Source organism: Ischnura elegans, chromosome 9, assembly GCF_921293095.1.
Source record: "Ischnura elegans chromosome 9, ioIscEleg1.1, whole genome shotgun sequence".
In the NCBI taxonomy this organism is placed as follows: domain Eukaryota; kingdom Metazoa; phylum Arthropoda; class Insecta; order Odonata; family Coenagrionidae; genus Ischnura; species Ischnura elegans.
In genome coordinates, this window is record NC_060254.1 from 92,192,693 (window position 1) to 92,211,355 (window position 18,663).

Genomic DNA, 18,663 nt, shown 5'->3' on the forward strand with positions numbered 1-18,663 from the left:
CAACCGCCACTCCGCTCTCGGAACCTACCCCATTTCCGTTCTAGTCTCCTCCTGTCTCCTCATTTTTTTTACCCTATCATCGTTATCATCACCAGTCATCAATTCCATGATTTTCACTCTGCAGATCTTCTTCCCTACTTTCACCCGCAATTAAGTGGGCACACGTAAATGTAACACCTAATGCAGTCTTGATTTTTTAAATTCGATATTTGTTTTATTTTTTTATTCAAGTATCTCACGGTCATTTTTCTTCTCATTTAATGTATAATTTATGTATTTCTTATAATTTTTGATGACAGCAGAAAACTTTTTTTCAGACATTCACATCCATTTGCCTTCTTTTTGCTCATCATTATACTTTCTTTGTTTTCTCCCATGCGCATTGATTTAAATAGGGATTATCTCTCCTGCAGTTCTCAGTACTGTTGCTCATTAAATATTCCTCACATTCATTGCACACGTTGCTATTCTGCAGATCTTCTTTCCTACTTTCACCCGCAGTTAAAGGCCTCATGTATGATAAAAATCCTATTGCGTAGTCGTAATTTTTGTATTCTTAGTTTTATTTTTATTGAAGTACCTCAAGGTCATATTTCTTCCTATTTAATCTTTAATTTGTTTATTTCTTACTCCTTCTTGATGGCAACGGAGCACCTTCTTTCAGAAATTAACATCCATTTGCTTTTTCTTTGCGCATAATTACCCTTTATTCTTTATGGCCCTATTTGCGCATTGGTTTGAATCCGAATTATCTCTCATGCAGTTCCCTCCTTTTATATTCCTCACATTCATTGCGCCCGTTGCTATTCTTGCTGGCTCTGTATTTCTTGAAACGGTCAATGAATACGAAAAAATGTAATAAACCAGAAGTTTATATCTCAAAGATACCTATTGTTGTTTCCTGGACGGAATTATTTATTCTTTAAGCTGTTGATGGTTTCATTTCTTGTCAATTCCTTATATACAGCATAATTTAATGATGATCAGTTAAATATGCCTTATTTTTACATATAATTTAATTATCCTTTGCACACCCAGATTTCTCTCTTGGCTTGTATGATGTTTTAATGTATCTTCCAGGGCTGTAGTAATTCATTATTTTCTTCTCTACAGCCTTGTTTTAGTTTATACAAACGTATATTGGTTCACTTTGGTGTATATACTTTATTCTTTGCTTTCATGATTCCCCTTTGAATTATGCAATAAGAAAGTCTCCTTAGTGAACGTATTACTGTGTTCTTCTGAGAAAGTAGGCTTACAATACGTTGCGTTTTCAAGTTTTTTTTTAGTTCTTCATTCGTCCATCGTCTTTCATGACTTTTAGTGTTTTGGCCATTAGAATTTTCTCATCTCTATGTCTCCCCTTTTATTTTACGTAATAAATCTTTTCACTTAATTTAATTGTGGCATAATTGTAGGAGCGAAGCCTATTTAGCACAATCTATACTGATTATTATCGTACGTTGTTACATATCCTTGGCAGAACTCAAACTAGATTTATTGTCGTGCCATATTTTTTTAGACAGTAAAACCATTTTTCCTCGACGTATTAACTTCTGTTACTCTTGGATTTATTATTTTTGTTAGTTTCTATCCTCTCTGCTATCCTAGCCTCTACAATTGTCATTTAATGTATGTTTTCTCCTTGTCATTGCTTTGTTATAATTTCGCTGTTATTCTATCGTACCCATTTTTAAATTTCTACGCTTCCGTTTGAAGGAATGGACGGATTGGGACAATCGATAAAAATCTTACCTCTCCTGCTGGTACCGACGTCGGCAGGTTTATTTTTTAAAGAAGGTTGCCCTTGTTTATGAGTTTGTCTTTTATTAAGAGGGCTTTCTACTCCTCAGCGTCGCAGCCTACCACCTCATTACTACTCCACACGTTGTCTTTCTTTTGTTTTCTCTGCTCACTCCATTCAGCCCATCTTATCAACAATGGCAGAACGCTGAAATTAAAAAAGTATTATAATTTCACGACCCGGGTGAAATATATTCCGGGAAAAGTATTTTGGGCCCGCTCCGGTAACTATTCCATTTCTATCAAGAATTCTTGAATATCCAAAGTGATCATGATTAAGTGACCATTACTGTTATTCAAGAAATATCTCCTAAAATACCCACGCCTGAAATGTGACGACTAGTTTCAAATTGCCATTGTACACTGTTTATATATATATATAATTTTAGTATTTTGTTACATGTATAAAATTAAATACAAATGTTATCAACTTAATAAGTATAGAAATTATTCAAAATTTTATTTGAGTGAAATTTATTGCGTGTCAATTTTTCGCAACTCACATAATATAAACTAAAAAAAAACACATGAGATGCTTTACTTAGTCACCATGAGTACGCTTTTCGAGTTTTTCCGCAGTATCCCTGGTACTCACACAGACGGATACATAAAGGTTACATAATGTAGGAAAATTACACGTACCTATCTGATATTTTTCACATTTTTTCTTCTCTAGAGCTATGGTGACATTTTATTTTCATGCTTAAGCTTCTGAGCTCCAACTACGTCGACGAATCTCCCACGAAGTCGGTCGGTGTCGTCCCAACGAGCATTTATATTTAGTGTTGCATTCGGTCTCCTCGCTTCGTGCTTGCCTCTGTCCTTCGATTTTCTTCTTGACGGCAGTGCTCGTCTTACCTTCCTTCCGTTCCTTGCAAGCCTTTTAAAGGAAGGCGGAAGGATTTTACAGCCATAAGCTATAACTTCCCGTGACTATTTCATTTGACAGCTAACTCAAAGTCCACCAGATGAAAATTGTTTTTAGTGGTAGCAGAAACATTGAATACTAACAAATATATAACATTGATGGTGAGGAGAAAGCGTGCTAAATTCTTAGTTTCTGTGGAGCAAATTTTAATCTTTAGAATAGTGATGTCAGGTCCCTTCCTTATCGTCATTAAATGCATGCATAAGTTAAATATCTGATAAAGGTTTATTATATCACAAAATATGGAGTTATGTCACGGGTATATTGTAAGGAAATTCATTGATCAATGTACTCTCATTGCTCTCATTACTCTCAAGTGGTCTCAATACTAAGAGAGACAACAACTGTGTATTTTTTTAGTTTTTGTGAAGGAAAATGTAGATATCAAATAGGTGAACTGTTTACCATTCGTGGAAGGCAGTTGCCCGGTGAGAAATTTGATGAAATATTAATTTCGTTACTTCGTTCTTTTGAAAGACTGAAAGGATTTAAAATGCCATTCCTTCCTAAAAAAAACAGTTAAACTTTTCATTTACGTTATTCCGCTGTTACTTCTTGAGTCATGGCTGGCAATTTGTTTTATGTATTACGGCTTTCATTTCAATCTATCGTCGTGAATTACGAGGTGGAGATTCAAAGCGACGCGCTTCAAAACGGGAAAGTTTTCGCCCGCGGCGTGCTTATTTATATTTCTCGTGACGATGCGTGCCTATGCAGAGGCGCCGCGGTAATCCCTGCGGCCGCTGGACTGATTCATCTCATCCGTTGCGGGTCACCTGACGAAATATCTCGTGAGAACGGTGACTTATGAAATTAATTGCGGCTTTTTAAACTCAGGGACGCGGTTTAAGTCCGTATGTTATTATTAAATCGGTCACTTACCTTATTTGAATTTACCACTCCGGCCAGCGCATCATTATATAACGAGTGCTTGACCTGAATCTTCATTATAACGTGACAAAAGAGTGGCTACAGACAAGAAATACACGAAAAATTGTGGTGAATTTCCGTTTCTATGTTGCATATACGGAGGAAATAAATTTTTTAATGTTATTTTCCTGGCCAGTTAGATACCTACAATCCCTCACAATCAGAACGCCCGCTAAAGGTGGGAATTCCAATGAAATCTTTTATTGTGACCGGAATTTTCATATATGATTCACATATAATTCATGCAGAAATTTTCATGTGTCATGCTGAAATGGTCAAGCCACCAACATCGCCCCTGTTATCCTTGCATCGGAAGTGCGTAAAAACTTAAAAATCTGATAGCTTTGAATTCTATAAGAAGTTAGATGATTTTTCCTGGAATATTTTAAAAAGCGTTAAAAAGGGCATTAGTTAGAGGATTACTTAAATGAAAACGTAGGCTTAAATTCCGTGAACTTGGGAGCAGAATTGGTTCAGGTATGAGTATAGGTAGGAGCCTTTGGATTGACCGATGAAATAGGCAACGGTCCACGAAATTAACCATGAAGAGTTGTAAGTATGGCTGTTAGGGGATATCCTCTGGGAGACTGTCTTTGAACATGCCTTTGATGCGAGTACATTTCATGGAAGTCTATTGCGAAGTTGATTCCTCTCATGATTTTTATTTAAAATCCCCAGTCAATTAATCGATGAATGACACAATACTTAGGAGAAAGTGGGGATGGGAATGGTGCCTTCTTATAATAACGGTATGTAAGGTAGGGGAGTGATATTTCTAATAGTTTCTGGGATATTAGTTGAGTGTTTACATTTTTCAACCTCATTATGTGATTTTTATACATAGAGCTTTATAATCTTAAAACTAATTTTACACAAAAATTAATTATTTTGAAGGAAGTAAGCTGTTATTTTTTCATTTACATCGTACCCCAAAAACTTATCCAGCTGTGTTGCATTAGCATAACAGTGTTAAAGAATGTGATAATCCGACGTCGTACAACTTTTCAATTTCCAAGGATCGAAGTTTTAGAAGAAGCTGTGAAAGTCTTCAGACGAAAAGCTAACAACGATGTCTTCTGCGAAGCAAAAAAGAATATATACAGCTATATAACCTAATGAATAGGTAGAAAGATGGGTAGAATTTGCATAAAAATATAATTATCTCTATCGGGTGTGAGGCCGGTCAAGAAAAAACGTGACATAGATCGTGTGCTTTTATACTTAAATACCTTAATGCGATAATGAATGCACTACCTCCGATTAATTGGTGGAAACAATCGTGAACAAAGTATGTCGACTTAAGCATATTCTAAGAAAATATTGAGACCCCAAGACCAAGATAAAGTCATTTTTTTATGCTATTGACCAGCTTAAAACCCTTATGGCAAAATAAAAAAATTAATGATATATGTGTGTGATAATATAATGATATAAAGTATTGGGTTGTATTAAATAGGATTAAAATTTTTTATGAAATAACATGATCAACAAAATAAATTCTCGAAAAGTTCAGGTTTTGAATAGTTATTGTGATATATACTTGAAAAAAAAATCCATCCTTAAATTTATTATATTCCAACGGTTACTAGCGTACATAATATTCTTCAGGAAGCTCTTGAATCTGTGTAAAGTAAATAAATATATGTGGTGCATACCCTTTCCCGTGAAAAGACTTAATGAAAGTATGTTATTGAAAACTTTGTATTTTAGCCGACGCGATGATATTATTAGAAATGCTCTTCCGCTCACAGCCCCCCTCCAAAAAAAGAATGTTTCCATGTTGTAAAATTTCATAGGTTTGGTGATTAAATAATAGTTTTATTATCCTGCATGCCTGATAGCGGTTGGCTCCATTTCGGTGTATTCCATTGCAATATGTCTCTCTCAAAATGTCATGCAGCAGATGTTCTAGCTGTGTGATAATCCTTGCTCCCTTCCTGCGGCCTACGTCCCTTGGCATTTTACGGTCAAAGAAGCGTGAATCATTATCGTGTCCTTGCGGGTATCTCTTGGGTGTGTGTGTGTGTGTGGCGAGCCTCGGATGCAGGCTCGTTACGTCACCCGCACCTTCTTTCAGCTCGTTACTTCCACTCTCCACCGCCATCCCCTCCGTGGCGCCCCTTGCAACCTCCCAGTCCACCAACCTCGCTCCTCTGCGCTGCCTCGTTATTTGGTTCAAAGGATTTGTGAATCATGGATCTATGGAGCCGGCGTCTTGGCTTGCTTCTATCCCTCCGCTGCTGCAAAGCATTCAGTCACCTTGACCTCAATCGAGGTAGCGCAATTGTTTTGCGGAGTAAGTTTTCGTCACCCAATGGCGATGGATGTTACAGTTCTGTTTTGACATTTATAATTTGTCTTTTTTTTTTACAGATGCCGGTAAGGAATTGTTTCAATTATATTATTTTTACTCACCGCCCAAATTCCAAGGGTGAATGTAAGGCCAGTCTACCTTTATGTTACCTATCTTATCGCAGTCAGCATATAATATGCAATATACCATATAAAATTTCTGTTCCACTTTTGTAATGATGATTTCTCCATATTTCTTTCGTATGAGTTGTGTTCAGAAAATAACGGGAATTTGTTCGCGGGTTTATAGTTTGAAGAGTTCAGTAGTAATTTGACATAAAATTTTAAATGTTATTTTAATGTTATAGATAAAACTTATTGTTTATGAAATAATTTAATGAAGCCTTTTAGTGCTAACTTGCGCTGCACGAGCCCTAGTTTGCGCTGCAGAAGCGTGTAGAATGGTTGCGTTTTTACGGATTTTCACTAATCCGTGCACTAAATGTAGTAGAGTCTCAGTCATAATTTTTATGAGAAATTTCTATGTGTATAAAGAACATACTGTAAAATTTTCATTGTTTTCATTCAGTCCCTTTTTAGATGTTGACCTGCGAAAATCGACGCTAAAAGGCTTTCGGCATTTTTTGACAAGTTCTAGAAAAAAAGGAGTGCATTTTCACTACTAAATCATGTACTGCAAGTAGCTCTTCAAGTATTCAACTCAGAAATAACATTTTATTAGTGAGTCTCATTACCTTCATAAAAAATTATTATTTAAAAAAGTTAGTATTGACAAATTTTTCCCGAGTTTTTACGGAAAGATTTTAACTGTAGAAACTAAAAAAAATGTTTTCCTAAAGTTTATTTCATGCTGATTTTTAAACTGGTTTTTAAATTATTATGACATCTTTTAAAATAGCTTCGAAATTAAACTTAACGCAAACCACGTTTTTCATCAAAATTTACCCAGCCGCCCAAAAAAAGTGTGGCTTGTAAATGTTTTCAAATTGTGTTTTGTGATTGTTTACGTGTAGGCAACCAATGATAAAAAATCAGGATAATTAAAAATATCGAGGAACAAACTTTAATTATATTGGTTTTTTTAAAATGGAATGACCCCAAAATGTTATTTCATATGACATTTCAAAGGCTGTATTCATAATTTACTTTGTCTGCGGCAGACGTTAAGGTTAGACGTGATTTTATGAGCTCAGCGATTTATGGCCCTCTTTTCATTAGTTCTTCGTAAATGTTTGGCCAGAAACAGTAATGTAAAGATACTCTAGCCTCTATATTCGCCAGACATGTCTCCGTGTGAATTTTTTCTATTACAAAAAATAAGGGCCGTCGTTTTACAAGCATAAGTGACTTAAAAGAAATCGCTGAAACTTAAGGATAAACCAAAGATCGAATTGGAGAAGTGTTTCGAGGATTGGAAGAAGCACTGGCACTAGTGCATAATATATAATGGGGTCCTTTTTGAAAGCGGCAACGTCAATGTAGACGAATAAATAAATAATTTTCAAAATGTCATGATTTCTGTTATTTTCGTAATAGACCTTGCACATGGTGTACTTTTTGAAATTTTTCAATAACTTCTTGAATGAAGAATGAAGGCGTTCATGGTAGAACAAAAAACACAGTACAGTTCCGCAAACGTTTATGGTGCTGTCGAATAGTTTCGACGGCTATATCGTCATTCTCAAGACACTTGGAAATGAAGGTGGTTTATTTTTGTTTTTCTTACCTTCTACGTAGCAGTGAAAAAGAGGAATATGAAAGAGCGGAGTATTAAACTGGTTACTACCTTTCCCTCTTCCGTGTTCTTTAAGACACACTCGGAAGGCTTCACCTTAGTCGAGAACATGACGTGCCAGTCCGTGTGCATAAGTATGGTTTGTGCCCAGAAAATTCATCTTTTCCCTCTCTCAGGAATTCGTAGAAATAACGGAGTAACGAGTCGAGTAATGTCTGCTTCAACAGAAGCCTTACGATCCATTAAGGACTTCATCGTCACCCTTAGTTCTTAGAGCTTGGCGTTTCTTGGAGCCTTGCCTCTCTTCAACGTATGTTTTCTCGTCATGCTTTTCTTACCTGTGTAGTTTTCCGTGGCGTTCTTGATTCGCGAATCTCTCAATCTTCCGGGTTTTCTCCGCGTTGTTTTATATAGGTTTAGTAGTAAATATTGCGAGCAGAAGACGCCTGGTGGAATCCCGGCGAAACTGTCGTCAACCTATTACAAGTAACACGGCGAAAACCCGGAAGATTCACGAATTTCAGTACTTTTGGTTTGTCTGTGGGTGGCCTGAATTTGTTTCCTGCTATCTCAATTTTTAGTGCCGTTAAAGTCATCTAATTACCCGTTATACATTCATTCATTCATAGATTTCAAATCGCAAGACTAAGTAAAAACTAATAAATAATACAATTAATAATAAACAAAATACCGTAAAATATTTGGCTCCACATTCTACCCCTGAAGATGGTAGCAGACTCAGCCGTGGAAACGTTGGACCCAATTACCCAAAACCACTCCCTGGGAAACCTGAAAAATATTCGTTCATAGTATGCTGCTTTTTCCCTTGGCGGCGTGACCGCACGGCGTGGGTCACACCTGACTTCCTCCGAGCGCGGCGGCAAATTTATTTTTCTTCATTTCAGTGCTGTCGTCAAGTGATGCAATGAGAAGTTTGTGATATAACTTGGCGTGTGTATACTGTGCATGGTAACCTATGTGGTATGAATGGTAATTATGTGTGACACCGGTGGGTCACACTCTCGCCAGAATGGGTGGTGCCACACGCAAAATGTCCGACCATCCGCCTATTGGCCCATCAGAGAAAACACGTCGGCGCACAATTTTTGGTGAAAAACATACGTTTCGTGTGTTACGATACCCCCACCTCCTGACGTCCTTTCAGAATGGAACTTTACAATCGAATTTAAAAATAAAATGGTGCTACCGCTCTCAGGTTGCTCCCATCTGACTTTATCCTTAAGTCTATCACTCACGATGCAAAAGCACTGGGGGAGGGTTCAATAGGAAGGCCTCTAGCGTAGTCCTTGAACTATGCGTTGCCTTTTTGAGGGATTTATTTTTATATAAACTTAAAGTTTACCTTTATTTTTCCCATAAAATCTTGATGAAAATAGAGGTGATTACGATCATGGGATATTGATGGAGGGAATATTAAGAAAAAATTGACGATTGTATTTCCATTAAGTATTTTTCCCCCACCGGTGGGTCCCACCGCAGTTTGAATCCGGGTGGAGATATTAAATTCCGCAGTGAACCTTTCGATTAAATGTCATAAGGTTCTTCTTCCTACTTAATCTGCTCGAAATCCTCATGTCTTGGTTCTCTCCGGGAAATTTACTTCAGTTTTTATCTCCATTAGATTAACATATTGATAGAAAAACGAATGTGAGAACATTAAAACAATGGTAGTCAGTTTAATGACATATGAAGCTGAGGTCTTAGTAACATTGAGTAAAAAAACAGAGATAGGTTATTGACGACTGAGAGAGATTACATGAGAAAGAGTTGCAGAAAGTGTAGACTTTGAAATGCTAGAAATGAATAATGAAGATGAAGGAATTGAAAAAAAAAGATGTAGTCGTCGAGGTAGATAGGAAGTTACTACTCTGGTTCGGCCATATTAATGTTAATGGAATGAATGACACCAGATGATCCAAGTAAGTATTGGAATTGCAGACCTCCAGAAAACTGATAATATGAAGACCCTGAGTGCATGGGAGACAGCGAATGCGGAGAGCACTGGAAATAGGAGGAATGAGAGAAGAGAATCGTAATGACAGAGAGATATGGAAGCTGAGTGCAGGAAAACGACGACAGTCGTAGAGAACTTCATAATTACTCTATCTTATGACATGGTCCATGCACCGAGCCTTTCATTGCGTATCGAGCTTCTTATTACCCTCATATTCTTCGGTGCTGCTCCTTTCTCACCATCTGTCCATTTGGTCTTAATCACCTACCGCCTGCACCAGATTTTAGTTGATAAGCTTTACCACTGGTATTCGTTTCTGTCCCGAAGGGTGCCAATTCCCGTTATGCTTGCGTAAATGCTAATGTCGCATGGGGAAAAAATATGAATTCAAATTAAGATTAAAGTAAGACTCTAATATCGTCGAATCTGAGTGCTAATAAAAAAAATATCATAGTTATTCCATAAGTGAAGAACATTGTTTTCACTCTCTCGTTCTCTCTCTCATGTGATTGAAATTTTCGATAATTCATTGATGAAGTGCTCCGTGTAACAGTCCGTGGTTCTAAAACAACAAGCTGATTTGAAATTTAGCGGCTTGTTCTTATTCTTTTGGTGCCCATACATCATCGGAGTTTTTGACAGGATTTCTGTTAATTTGGCGGGGATTTTGACGATGGTCTTCAATAATTCTATAATGGTTTGATTTTTAACCCGAGTTAACCATGTTTTTCTAAAAAACTAATTTTTCACATAATTTTGTTGTCATTCTATGAAGTAAGTATACTCCTTATATCTAACTAAGATTAGGAATTATAAATGATCACTAGGCAAAATTAATAAAGTCTGAGATGGAGGAGCAGATGGATCGCACATTTTTAAGCTCTTTAAGCACCAATTATTTACGAATTGCCTATCAAGCACAACTGTCCGTACATTCAATCTGAGTAGTGTTAGTGAATGGTTGTATGGAAATGGTTAAAGAAAAAGTTAATTCTGTGAACCGGGTGATGCTCTGGTGTATTGATAATTTTGGATGACTTAAATCGATCCTGTGTTTATAATTAAGTAGACAAATGCCTATTCGCTATTTTGTGCTTAATAATGTTATAGTGATTCAAAGTTTTACTAATGCGGGAGGTTTTTGTTTATTTCGAATGGATTTAATTTATTCAGAAGTATGAATTCAAATTATGGTCCGGATTTACTGCTAGTGTCCCCTGGTTTTTCCTGCATGGAAATGCTCTTTCTCTCGCATTGCTCAATCGACCTCTTGGTGGCGTGCGTGTTGGACTGATCGTGATACCATAGTCTGATAGGGCCGTAAAGAATCTGTCGCGCAGAACATGCCATCGACCTTGTGAAATTCCAGTCGGCCTTCGCTCTTATTGATATGCTGCCCTACCAATACCAAGAACTAAAGAGGACGAATCGCTCCCGCTCGGCCATTCAGTATTTCGTCTTTTTTTCATGGCACATTGTGTTTTGCAAACATGAGATATAAACTTAAAATTTTGGGGGTATATGGAGTAGATCCATGCCAATATTCACCTCATTTTTTACACTATCAGTAAGTACGAATCGTATACTGGAGTTCAAGCCTTGAAACAATTGAAATGAAAATTTCTCAAATCTCAACTTTTTTATTGGTTATGGAAAAATAAACCATATTTTCTTAAAATAATATTTTTGTTAAGTTATTTTCTGTGTCTAAAATTTTGGTATTTGCAAATTCGAAAGTATGAGGAAATCTATTATTCGATCCTAAATTTATTGGAAATCCAAGAAGAAATTACCACATCTGATCTGATTTTCTTATTCGGTGTACCAAGAACTTGAAACTTTTTTCGACGTAAGACGTCCCCGTAAAGCTCATTTCTCATAGAACGGGTCCAGTTGAATGCCGTATGTCTCTATGTATGTAGATATAATGGCACTTCTTAGGAACAAGAGAATCGCATCGTTCGTAGTACTTCACTACCTTTCGATAACTTCAGCGTTTGCTACCTGATCGGTCGAATTATTTTATCTCACCTGTATGTTTATAAAAAAGAGATGACGTTTCTTTTTGGCTTATTGGAATACACGTTATGATACCTATTTTTTACCTCCAAATTATTCAGCCGTGTGACATGCTTCTGTTTTTTTATACCTTGATGTTGTTTATGCTAAGGATTTTGGTTTGGGCTTTAATGCTCCAAAGTTATCAGTATTTTGGTCTCAACGAAAGTCAGTGGACTCTGTGGACATTTGGTATTTTAGAAACGACGATTTGGCTTCGAGTAAACTAAGTTACCCACGCATTTTATAAGATTGAAAGAAAGGGTGAAATGGGTGGGGATAATCCTATTTCGTATGGAAGGAATGGAGAGTAAAAATGGTCAATAATAAATCTATGTAACATTTAAGCGGTTCCGTTTCATCGTAATTAATGTGATGTAGTTATTACTAATGCGCTCATTTAGAACATAGCTGATATGAGCTAACGGTACGTTTTCCCCGGCTTATATACTTTTTGCAGCCTTCAGGTGTTTGACCTCGGACACGGGGTCAAATCCTTGGCGTGAATTTTTAAGCTCACCGCTTTACTGGCTCTTCGAGTTTGAGAGTTTCGCCGTTAGATGTCAGAGAGGGTGAGGGTCTCTTGGGCACGTTGACTTGGCGTGTCCAAGAGCTGTTTCGGACGCCTCTCACCAAGAAAAAGAAAAGTTCGAGGACCGCAAAAATATAATCATTAGACCCTTTTGTAACCGCAGTTATTTGCTGCGAACTGGAAGTGAAGTTTTCTTAACTGAGGTTTTCCTTAAAGGCTGATTTTCAGCATCAAAATTTAACGTAAGAAGGATCATGCTTCTTTACAGCCATGGATAAATAAATAATGGCCTAACATCTGCTTCATTTGTATGTTAATTATTTGTTCTATGTTAAGGAGATAGAAAACTGTTTCAGTTCTGGTTGTGATGGTAAGACATCTAATGTCTAATTAATGTTGCGAAATGATAGGAAAATTTTATAAATGATACCGACGTCTTGCACATGGTGATGTTAGTAACTAATGGGTAAGGACTGTGGAAGAAAAATGGTGGCTATGTAGTGAATCAGAAGTGAAAAGATATTCCTTGCTTGCTTAGATAATTCATGCATAATACTTTAGCATATGTTGCCTTTAGTATCTGAAGGTCGTGGTGCCACTTCCATGAATTATAATATTTTTAAATATTAATTATCGATTTAATGATATTAAATTATATTTATTAATAAGTATTGGTTTCACCAGCATACGTGTGCTTATTGAGAACCTCTGGAAGTCTGATTTGTTTAGATGATATTTTAGTTATATCTTATTGACGCTAATACACGGATCTAAGACATTACGTAAACATTTGACTTAAGCGTTGATTGTTTAATCACCTTCAATAAGCACGCGTGTTATTGAAAATAATATCGCTATTTTTTTATAGAACAACTCTTATAGTGAAAAAATAGCCCTGGGACATCGCCAAATGTAATGTTTCTTCTTACTTAGAGCTTCATTGATTTGCATATTCATGCTATTTCAGCATTATTTCTCAATATATATTTTTTACTTTGTGCTAATGCTATTGAATTCTCAATAAATTTCAGATTTATCACGTCTCTTTTGCTATTATACATAAACTACAAAGAGCATCGGTCTCAAAAATCGGATGGATTTGAAACGATTTTCCATTTATGAGAACTACAATCTTACGGAATTGCAATTAACAACTGATTTTGGGGGGCACGGTAATTTATCTGCGCCTTCGGCTGTAATCTTCTTCGAAATAAAAATGTAGCTTGATTCATCGATGGCTTTATGCAAACTTCCATTGAACCTTTAATGCAGCACGTATGAACTGCTTATTGATAACATGGAAGTGTGCGTTCACACTGTTAAATTTTTGTGAAATCAATCACCTATGTGCTTTTATTTCTAATATTAATTGACACTTGCCTCATGTCAAGAAGAAATGAGGCAGGAGGCAGGATCTCTTGCCTTGCATCTCTGTACCATATAGCCAGATTGCTTTTTGGAAATGTATCATAGCCTCCCAAGCTCTGTTAAGTTTTATTTAACTATGAGACTTGCAAGAAATATAATTTCTACCCTAGGTTTATTATTGCTTTTTTCTAGGAATTATGGTAAACAACTAGCATAAAAAACATGGGGGAAAGTTTACCAGTTTAGTTGTGGACCAACCTATGCAAACGCCAAATAATTTTTTTAGTTGGAAAGTTTGATAAAAGTTTCATTTCCTAGTGGAATTAATTGTCATACTTCTTCATGTAGTTGTATATCATAATCACAAGAAACCTAATGTTCTTTAAATCACCAATTGTTTTCCTCGAGGACTAACCTGATTGGCGTAAATGTATTCCATATATTATTATTCAATTCTCTCCCATAAGGAGAGCCTTTACAATGATAAAATGATAGCTTTTTGATTACGTATTCCACTCCTGAAAATTATTTTTACTCTCCCCTTCAAGTGTGGAATGTGAATTATCACGCGGAGGGAACTTAAGGGATGTATTTTTTTCTGACAAATTGTGCAAGCGCTAATGGTTTCTACGCTGTCTTATGTCTTAGGTAAATGGATTACAAACTTTTGTTATTCCTAGCGTTGTTTTACCCGACTAGGTTCAGCGTATTGCCGTCATTTTCAAGGGGATTTTTAAAAAAATCACGCTAATGCGTCGAAACCTGGAAGAGACGTGGAATAATAACTCAGTGAAATAATAATATCAAGTGTACATTCTAAGATTGTATTTTATTTAATACTCTTTTGTCATTATTATTTATACCATAGGATGCCCAATGAAATGTTGAGAGAGTTTTGAAACTGGGAAAATATCAATGAATAGCATGGAAAATGAACTGTTGCATTTCTTTCAGTCCGTTTTATTCAGTGAAATATCTTATTTAGGTTATACCTCTGACATGGACTACTTACAGGATCACCGATGACCAGCTAGTGGCTTTTAGAGCTTTCCAAAAGAATGAGTACCTCTTTTAGTCAATGTTTGACATAAGCAATTGTTGATATTCCAATGCTTACGATTTTGCTGCTTTAACGATAAGGACGCGTTTAACTACCAGAGATAAAGTCGTATTTATAGGGTAAAGGCGTAAAAGATGAGGGTTGAGGTTCTTAATCTCCTAGAAAATGTAAATATCGACTCATTCATCATCCTCAAGTCCTATCTTGCCCATCAAATAGCTATGGAGACGATGTAGAATTCATTAAGAGAACCCTCTGTAGAAATGGCGAGATTATGTCGATTGAGGCCGCAGAAAAATTAACAAGTTTTAACTGCTGCGAAAGATTTAAATCTCACTACTGTATATGTTATTTAATAATTTAAATTGCACATGTTCTAGTGATATTCCGAAAAACAAGCGAGTGATCCGTAATCATCAATCGTTAGTCATTTCACCCGTGGAACGGGTATCAGCGATTTGACCGTACAAATATAGTTTGGTAATGGGCTATTTTTTGGAGTATTCCTCTCAGATAAAGGGAAATAAAATGAATCTCTAATTTATAAATGTATTGCGGAAACGAAATGTTACCAAGTCATCCATGGTTATTGGCAACCCTCCATGTGAAAGGTTAGAGGCTATCTTGAAGTTTCCCTGATTGGGAATTGCATGATGTTCTGGGTCGGTTCTCATTGTAGCAATGATCAGTATGGGGAGTATTTTATGAAGTGAGCTATTTTAAGCTATCAACCGGGTAAGGCCTTTTATACACGAAATAATCGATGAATGACTCATTATATGCTTTATGATGCCCATCAAATAGCCCAGGAGGCGATGAAATGAATCTCAATGGGGATGGAGAACAAATGCCGATCGGAAGCTGCAGAAAAAAATTCACTACCGTATTCTGCCTGGAAAAAATTAAGTTATAGGTACTACCATTTTGTTAGTTGTGATATCTTGTTTAACTTTGTAAAGGCACTTTAGAAGATCCGGTAACGCAAAGGAACTGAGCAGGGTGAACAACAAAGCCTCTGAAAAGGAGTAAGTTGTCCAATACTCCATTAACCCTTCCCCCAATCTTAACCACCTCCAAAAATGGTTTATATTATAAGCTCCGGTCATGTGAAGTTCTACCTTGGTAATGCAACAGTTTGTCGAAACCTTGGTCGGTATAAAGAAAAAACCTCTGGACCATACAAACGTTTTTCTGTCATTATGTAATCTATTACGCGGTTACACTAAATATAGCCATTTACCATTTAAGTTTGATGGCTTATACAGCTATTATTAGAGTTAAGCATTATTGAATTTATCCTTAGTGTACGTGGTAGTATGATGTTATTCTGGTGCCATTTGCAAGTAGTAATATTTTTATCTTTTCTCTAGGTACGTAAAAAAACCGCATTCACCTGGCTAGTGGGTGGCTGATTAAGACTTCCTACCGGATGACTGAGGTGAACATTTTTTGGCAATCTCTTTCTAGAACTACTTAAAAAAAAGCTGGTAGCACTTTTCCACAATATTTTAATGCGTCTTGTACGAGAGGATGGCTCTGTGAGCCGAAAGGCGTCGTACGAATCATAATATTGTGGAAAAGTGCTTCCAGATTTTATTTAAATATATCGAACTTCCACCATGTAACGCCTAAATATGTTGAAGTTATCTTTCTATAACCATTTCCGTATTGCTCTGTTATGTACATTTTTTAGCTTTTGGCTATTATATAAACTAAATGGCAAATTTTTTATTCCTTAGGAAAACAACTTTGTTTTATTTTATCCAAAATACTCATTATTCAACTTGTACATAATATATTTGAACATTTGCGTGGCAGTAGAAAATTTTCAGGTTTTATATATTTTAAATCAATTTTTTGACGAGCGCTGAATGAAAAAAGTGACTGTACACGCAGTCATCCATGCGAGTGCAAGTCTCGCATGAGCCAAATGATCTTTTTGAACAATGTTGCATGATTCAATTTATTATCACGTTGTTACGTATTATTAAAAATGTGGAAAACGTTTACCTTTAAATTCAAAACTATCCATCGTGCATGGAAGCAGTGGATAAAATAGCTTTTCTAAGCATTCAATTCTAGAATGCTCTGGGCATGTTTGGAACAGTCTGGAAGCCTGCTCGTCCGTAGTCGAGGAAACTGCCAATCGTGCGGTTCTATCGGAGTGGAAACTGCCGATCGTTTTTTCAGATGACGCGGATTTCAAATAATCAATGGGCTTTGCCCTTCCACCTCCTGCAGTGAAGTTGTCATCGGCACACCATCAATATGAATTACGATCGTCTGTGATAACTTTCTTTCGTTCGTGATTTTTCTTACGATGCAAATTTTCCAACGCTCATGATATCTTCTTCCACTATTTTTCTCTAATGTATACAAAAAGAATGGCAATGAGTAACTTCCGTATTCTATTTTAAGGTTTCATATCCTCTATTTTGAAATTTATTCAGTGGGATAATGTTGTCGTCGGTTGATTTTCATACCGGATGGAAAAATAATTAGTTACTTCGACCTTAAAAGAACATTCATTCTCATCTTAAAAGATTTACATACACTACATGCAGATATTACTTTTCTATCGGATAGGCTCCACAATCTATAGCCATTAGGCCAAAAACCAAGCAAAATACATTTGTTTTCTCTCTCATAAAATTTTCTTCTTTATTCAGATTTGTTCTTGCATGCAAATGCCACACATTCAAATACTTACTTGCATCTGGACGGAAACCATACCATAACTCGCCTGGCACCCTACGTCTATCCAATGATTTAGTTGGCCTCGTTTTAATTAAATAAGCAGCATCAATTGCAGATTCCAGCCAAAATGTTTTTCTTAAACTAGACCCTAACACCTGGCTTTATCTAAAATGGTTCTATTCATCCTCTCTGCAACTCCATTTTGTTGAGGAGTGTGTGGGATACTTGACTCAAACTGAATTCCTTTCTCCTGGAAAAAAATCTTATCAGTCTCATTAACATACACTGCACCATTCACACATCTATACTGTCATATCTTAGAAGAGGATCTGCTTGCAAAAGCAAGTATCTATTTTATCTCAAAATAAATTGGTGATGTGTTGAACTGTTATGTTGATGGGAAAGCAAGGAAAATTGTACTAAAGAATGTAAGTAAGTTGAGTGTGTTTGGATGTGTGGCATTTTCTCGTAAGAACAAATTTGAATAAAAAATTCAGCTCTTTGATGGAAAGAAATATGATGAGTGGAAGTTTCAGATAGAGATTTACTTAGATGAAAATGAACTGCTGGAGCATTTGAGAGTGCCATATGAGCAACGGATGGAACCAAATGAAATACAGAGATGAGGTAGTGCTGAAACTCGGGCAAGTAAAGATTATGCTACAACAGAATTGAAGAAGTTTGAAAAATTGTAAAAGGTACATTATCCAGAGCTTGGGAATTTCTCAGTTTCTACAAGTGCGAAGTAAAGAAACTGCAAATGAAATATGGACTTATTTACAAAGCAAGTTTGAGAAGAGAACACCCGTGACTAAAAATCAAACTGTTGTTGCAGTGGGAGGAAGAGAGTCAAATATGTATAAGTTGTAGTTAAAAGCATTATCTAATGTCGAGGAATTTATGAGAATCATGGATGGACAGTTATGGCGCCGGAGATTGGGTTACATAAGAATTGATGGCATGAAGCAGATTAGTAAAGCGGTGGATGGAATGTGTGAGTTAAATGCTAAATATGAATTGTGAGATATTTCTGTGCAAGGGAAACAGACACGTCTTCCACATGTCTATCACACACTTCGTAGACCGCTTGAGACAGCTCATAGTGATGTAAGTGGACCTATATCACCCACTGCTTACAATCGAGTAAAATACTTGCTAGTTTGTGAATCTTACAACAGAGAATACGTATGCTTTTAAGATTCAAGTTACTAATTAATTTCCATCCAGCTTGAAAACTAACCCGAGACAGCATATAAAAATTAAG

At 36.3% G+C, this 18,663-nt stretch overlaps 1 protein-coding gene across 2 annotated transcripts in view; it reads left to right on the forward strand.

Annotated features, from left to right (window-relative positions):
• The window catches only part of LOC124165111 (cilia- and flagella-associated protein 298), a 197,896-nt gene that overhangs the window by 120,690 nt on the left and 58,543 nt on the right, over window positions 1–18,663 (forward strand). The gene's annotated exons all lie outside the window — the stretch shown is intronic.